Source organism: Pinus tabuliformis, chromosome 4_2, assembly GCF_031772625.1.
Source record: "Pinus tabuliformis cultivar Carrire ecotype Pingquan chromosome 4_2, CPIR1, whole genome shotgun sequence".
Taxonomy (NCBI): domain Eukaryota; kingdom Viridiplantae; phylum Streptophyta; class Pinopsida; order Pinales; family Pinaceae; genus Pinus; species Pinus tabuliformis.
Window position 1 is genome coordinate 1,020,785,132 of NC_142304.1, and position 6,405 is coordinate 1,020,791,536.

Below are 6,405 nucleotides of genomic sequence, written 5' to 3' on the forward strand. Positions count from 1 at the left end.
AGTGACCCATGAGGTTCTACTACTGCCAGAAAGACATTGCCAAGTATGCAGTCTACTGGAATGTTAGCTACTGCAAATTTCAAATAGACACAGTGAGTATCAAAACAGAGAGAGGCTTTGGGTACCTCATATTGGAGCTTTTTGTTACCCAAACCTACTACCTTTCTTTCTGCAGCAACCCAATATTTTGCTGGAATGTTCTTTATATTGAGGATATTTATGTCTGCTCCAGAATCTAGAAGAGCAACCATTTCAAACATTTTCCCTCTTATGCAGACATTCACTTTGACATGATGTTGCTGATAAGAGATGGTTAATAATCTCATATCTCTGAATCCAAAATTTGGATCCTGCATTCCTTCAGCAACTTGGACTTTCTGATTACTGCTGTATTGAGCAGTATCCCATGGCTGATCATCATCTTCTTCTTTTGCCATCTGTTTACCTTTCTTTAACTCTGCAATTTGAGCTTTCATTGCAGAAATTTCTGCCTTGAGATTGTGAATCTCACGGCTTACCTCTCCTAGAGTGAGTGATCTCACTCTATCAGTTTTTTGGTGATGCCTTTGAAATGATTTTGTATTTCTTTCATACGAAGCATCAATGAATAAAGACTTCTTACCTGAACTATTTGAAGCTTTGGATTTGAGCTGATCCATAAAGGCTTCAGTCAGGCGATTTTTCATCTCTCCATCCTCCATGGCTCATATCTGGGATAGGATTTTCAGCTCGTCTTCTTCTGTTGCGGCCATGAGGACTTTTTCTTTCTGGGGCTTAGGCTTTTCCCCTTCTTCACTTGATTCACTGTAATATTCAAAAGCAGAATCATATTGAGCTTGTACAAAGACTTACCAGTGTCTTTGTAATGTGAGCATATATCTCTCCCCATGTATATGACTCAAAAGGTAACTGGAAGACTTCTTGCATTCTAATATAATCTACAAATCTGGATGGCAGGGCTGCAAGATATACCTGTTTCCATAACAGGTTCTTAGAATCTTTGACTTCGTAGATCCTCTGCATCCAATCTCTGTGGAAGTCTTCATATTGGGACATTTTGTGGCACTTCAAATTCATTAGGATAACTTCATTTTTATCAGCAATTTCTGTTTCGCTACCACACCAATGTTCTAAGATCATTGATGTTAATGCACCTATCATATTGCTGGTAACTGTGCCATCAGAGTTGTGAATTACATCTCCTTTCTCATCTTTAAGGACTTCTGCTTCCATTGTTTCAATGAGTTTTGGAGAAGATTCTGTTTCCCACCACCTGAGGAGTGTCCCTGTAAAACACTGAATAATAGTCCTGCAAGCATCAATTTCACTTTTTCCTCAAAGACACATGAGTTTATATTTTGTATACATCATATCAATCATTTGCCTGATTTGGCCAACACTCATGTTCCACTCTTTGTGGGAATCTGGGAAAAATGTATGTGCTTCAGGAAGCTTTCCTTTTCCTTCAATATCAGGTGAACCTATGCTCAAGAGGTTCATATATGGGAAAGATCTGTGTATCATGATCTTTTTGTTCTTTCCCTTTTTGTTCTTCTTCATCCTTAAATAAGGATGCAATAGTTATTTTTGCTGTAGCCTCAGATTCTGAAGATGTGGCTACTTCTTTGGGAAATAAAGCTGGAAACTTGTTGATAGTTTTAACAGGATCCTGGATTTTTATACTTCTTTTAACAAGAAAGGAGTTAGGAACTGGTTTTTCTACTTTTGACAAATTCATCTTTTCAACTTTATCTGTTAAACCAGTTATAAGATTCTTAGTTGCATCCAAATGATCAACTAATTTTTCTTCTACTCCTTCTATCTTGGATAAAGAATCTCTTGCATAAGAACGAATAAGACTGGAATCAAACTGTACATTATTCAGACATTTATTTACACCATTAATTGATACTTGAATAGTATCAATCTGTTCTTTGACTTCTGCTGATTTTGCTACATTCATTTCTAGACCTTTTAATGCAGTATTTGTCCAGTTTAGTTGTTCACTGGCTTTCTGTATTCTTCCATCAATGCCTAAGGCATTGTCATCCTTTTGTACTAGTGGGATGGCTTTAGCTGCATTTTGATTTTCTCCTATAACAATTCCTTTGTAGGGAGGAAATGTTGAAGGAGTTTCAACCTTTGTTCCATCTAATGCAGTCCATGCATGTTTATTAGTTGAAGGGGATGATGTTGAACCAGTTAAAACATTTATGGGAGCAATATTATCCTTCCAAGAATAAAAGGATATCCATGTATTATTTACTTCCATATATCTTTTCCAATCTTCAGCTAATTTCTGTTTCTCTTGAGGAGAGCAAGTCTGATCAAATTCTTCTACTTGGGGATTAGTGTATAAATCCCAATTAAGCATTGCTTTCATCCATTTGGCACTAATATCAGACTTAAAACATCCATCCATTAAAGAAAAGAATTTATGCATTTCCATAACAGCAGGCTTCTTACAATCAGCAGGTACTGAACCAAATCTACATGGTGGTATAAGACCTTTGGCTTGCTTGAGATATCCTAGACCATATCTAGGCTTAGCTGGCCTCATGGGACTCATTATCTCAATGAATCTTGGATCTTCATCTTCCAGAGTAGTGATCTCATGCATCATGAGCACATGGTCAGACTCTTGTTCATGGGGAAACGAGATGTCTGAGCATTTAGGATTTGGGCATGGATTCACAGATGTCGAAGGAGGAGCTATGCCAGATCTGGGATTATGATTGGCATGGATAGCAGTTTTAGCAAGTGTAAGCAGATTGATGCTATCTTGACACTCTGGACATTTTACTTCTAAAGAGGAAAAATTTACAAGCTGTGCTAACTCATACAAAGAATTATGTCTACAAGAAGATGAACTAGAACAAGCAGTATCTACAGTGGAGGGGTCTCTGTAATATTTGGACTGTTTACAGGCAATATCAATTCTTCGGTGGTCAATTGTGGATCTTCTGGGAAAAGATATGACAGCAGAAGACAGATTTTCTGTAATATCAGCAGAGGTAATATTCTTCGGTAGAAGAGGCTTAGGATTATTTATCACCCAATGTTCTGGAAATGTCAAGTCTTCCCAATGAATTGTCTGATGCTCAATTTTTTGATTTTTGGCATCAGTCAGGACAACAACACTTGACTTTGAATCTCGACTGGGTGTATGGCGGATGGCTGGCCACAAGGTATTGGTGTGACGAAAACAACCCTTGGTTTGAATGGCTATATTATTTCTCTTTTTGTTCATATTGAAACCAGTGGTCTGGACCTGGAGCTGTAAAATTTGGTCTATGGTTTCATCAAATGTATAAATAGAGAAATTTGGATAACAGTCAAAATAGACTGGGCCATTAGATAGAGGAGCAACTATTCCGCCTATTAAAGAATCAGTATACTTATTGTGTGTTAAATCTCGGATAGTAGCTAACACAAAAGTATGTAATCCTTTATGAATCAAAGGATTGATTCCTACTCTTATGCATCCTAAATGCAGATAGTTTGTTTTCAATATTTTAGCCTCGGCCTGTAATTCTTTTCGATTTAACAGAGAAATGGTCTAGATATTATCTGAGTATAACATTCTTCCTTTCCTGATGCCCATGTGGCATTTAACTAAGTGAGTGCGTCAACTTCTATAAATATTATATTCAATCACACTTGTATAGAATACATGATTTTTTCTGAGTTGCATTAATATTTTACATAAACATTATATGTAAGTTTATATACAAAATTTGTACATATGAGCTGATATTGCTATGTTTGTACAAAGGCGAAACGTGAATCGCGCCATCGTCCAAAATAACACCACCGCCAAATTCTGCACGATTCTGCATCGTTGAAAATGGTTGGACTTATCTGAAACATAGATATGATGAATATGTATTTTTCCATATTTTTCATCAATAAAATGCTTGAATGCGTGATGGTTTCCCCGAAATATTCTGTCATTGCACCCACATGTGAAAACACTTGGAGACTATCTCATCGTGCTGCATTGTGATAGAGAAGGCATTTACTCAGCCAAAATTTCACTTAGAAATGCTGGTTCAGCAGCTCCACAGGTAAGATGTTATCGCTCCTGCAGTTTATGGTTCTTGCTAAATTTATTTCTTGCTTTTGCAGTTGGATCAGCGCATTGATCGTAGGTGCCAGAGGTCACTTTTAGTTTTATACTGTAACATAGTTTGCTATAGTTTGGAAAAATAGTTAGGGACTTAGCATGCTATGTGCTGTAATGTATATCAAGCATTACAACATTTTGCATTTCTCAACTTTTGCAGGATTTGAAGATTCGTGTTGAGGCTTTCGTTCTGGTTTAAGTTATAGTAAGGCCTTGATCACAGTGGGGTCGTCCTAGAATTACTGGCGTCGGGACTCTATTGATTAACAGAGTTGACTTCAATAAACTAGCAGAGTTGGAAATATTAAAGTGTTAAAATGGGTTTACTATAATTCTAGGGCTCTTCATGCTGACAATATTGGAGTATTAAGGCAAACCAGATAACTAGAGAATTAAAAGGAACACTAAGGATTTTTCTGTGAAGGGTTCAAATGTGTAAGTTAGATTCAGAATATAATGGCTTATATGATGAAGTACCCAAGGTTCCCAAGCTTGAGATTCTTAATCAGAAGCTTTCAGTTGTACCACTAGTTTTTCTCATATTCTATGAAGTTTCGGGTGGACCTTTTGGTGTCGAAGATTCTGTGAGAGCCGGGGGTCCTCTTCTAGCTATTTTGGGTTATCTCATTTTTCCATTGGTATGGAGTGTCCCAGAGGCTCTTGTGACTGCTGAAATGGCTACAATGTTCCCTGAGAATAGTGGCTATGTTGGGTGGATTTATGCAGCATTTGGCCCATTCTGGGGATTCCAACTGGGGTGGTGGAAATGGCTGAGTGGAGTTCTTGGCAATTGTCTATATCCTGTATTATTCTTGGACTATCTCAAATCACTAGTTCCTATAGTGGGTAGTGGTTTTCCAAGAATCATAGCCATTTTGGTAATCACTGTTGCCCTGACCTATCTGAATTACAGGGGTTTGACTGTTGTTGGTTGGGCTGCAGCTTGTCTGGGAGTTTTCACTCTTCTTCCCTTCTGTGCCATGATGATACTTGCAATACCACGGCTTAAGCCTTACAGATGGCTAGAGATTGACATGAAGAATGTTGACTGGAATGTCTACCTCAATATTTTATTCTGGAATCTGAATTATTGGGACAACATAAGCACACTTGCAGGGGAGGTAGAGAATCCAAAGAAAATTATTCCAAAATCCTTATTTTTTGCAGTACTTCTTGTTGTAGGTACCTACCTGATCCCCCTCCTGTCAGTCGTTGGTGCAATAGAAGTTGTTAGAGACAATTGGAATGATGGCTACTTCGCAGAAGCTGCCTACGTTTTAGGTGGGGCATTGTTCCAGTGCTGGATAGCAGCAGCTGCTGGTTTGTCAAACATGGGCTTGTTTGAGGCCGAAATGAGTAGTAATTCTTTTCTTCTTCTTGGAATGGGAGAAACAGGTATGCTTCCTGCAGTGTTTGCAGTCAGATCAAGATATGGAACTCCTCTTCTGGGAATTCTGTTCTCTGCTGCAGGTGTACTTATACTATCATCATTGACTTTCCAAGATCTTGTAGCTGCTGAGAATTATTTGTATTGCTTTGGGATGTTTGCAGAGCTTGCAGCATTTTTATGGTTAAGAATCAAGGAGCCAGGAATTGCTCGGCCCTATAAAGTTCCTCTTGGGGTTGTTGGAGTCGTTATTCTCTGCCTAATACCTTCATTGCTACTTTTGGTTGTAGCAATTGCTTCCTTTAAAGTGATGGCTATCAGCATCAGTGGTGTTTTAATTGGGTTTGTACTGTGGGCATGTCTTATGTTTGTGAAGAAGAAGAAATGGGTGAACTTTGTGACAGTTTCAGAGCTTCCATGTGGTCCTTGTAATTTAATAGTGCCTGATGCAGGAGTTGGGTTGCTTTCAACTGAAAGCACCTAAAGTCTTCTGATCGAGCACATGACCTTTTTTACATTCTTGCTCATTCCAGAGGAAGGTGAAGAATCGGTGTATTAATATTGAGGAGTTTGACTGTGGCCAAACAGCATATGACAAGTCCTGTAGTGGAGGGTAATCTTATGCCAATTTCTCTCTTAGACAGGGTGAATCTGATAATATATCAGGCCTGTACTTGCAAGAAATTAATTCTTTCTTTTGGTTATGTTAAGTATATCCAAAATAGTTGACACTGGTGTTTGTCTTGTTCCAGCAAAATCTTAGGACTTGTTTAATGTTGTTAATTTACTGGTCGAATGTCATCAACATATAACTCTGAATAGTTGGTAATGTGTGCTTATTTTGGAGGTGAAGAAAAATATCACCATTGCTTCAAGTTTGATTACATTTCGC

General features: G+C 38.1%; 1 pseudogene; it reads left to right on the forward strand.

Moving 5' to 3' along the window:
* The first annotated feature begins 4,166 nt into the window (after positions 1–4,166).
* Positions 4,167–6,175, forward strand: LOC149173090 (putative polyamine transporter At1g31830 pseudogene; annotated as a pseudogene).
* The last annotated feature ends 230 nt before the right edge of the window (positions 6,176–6,405 follow it).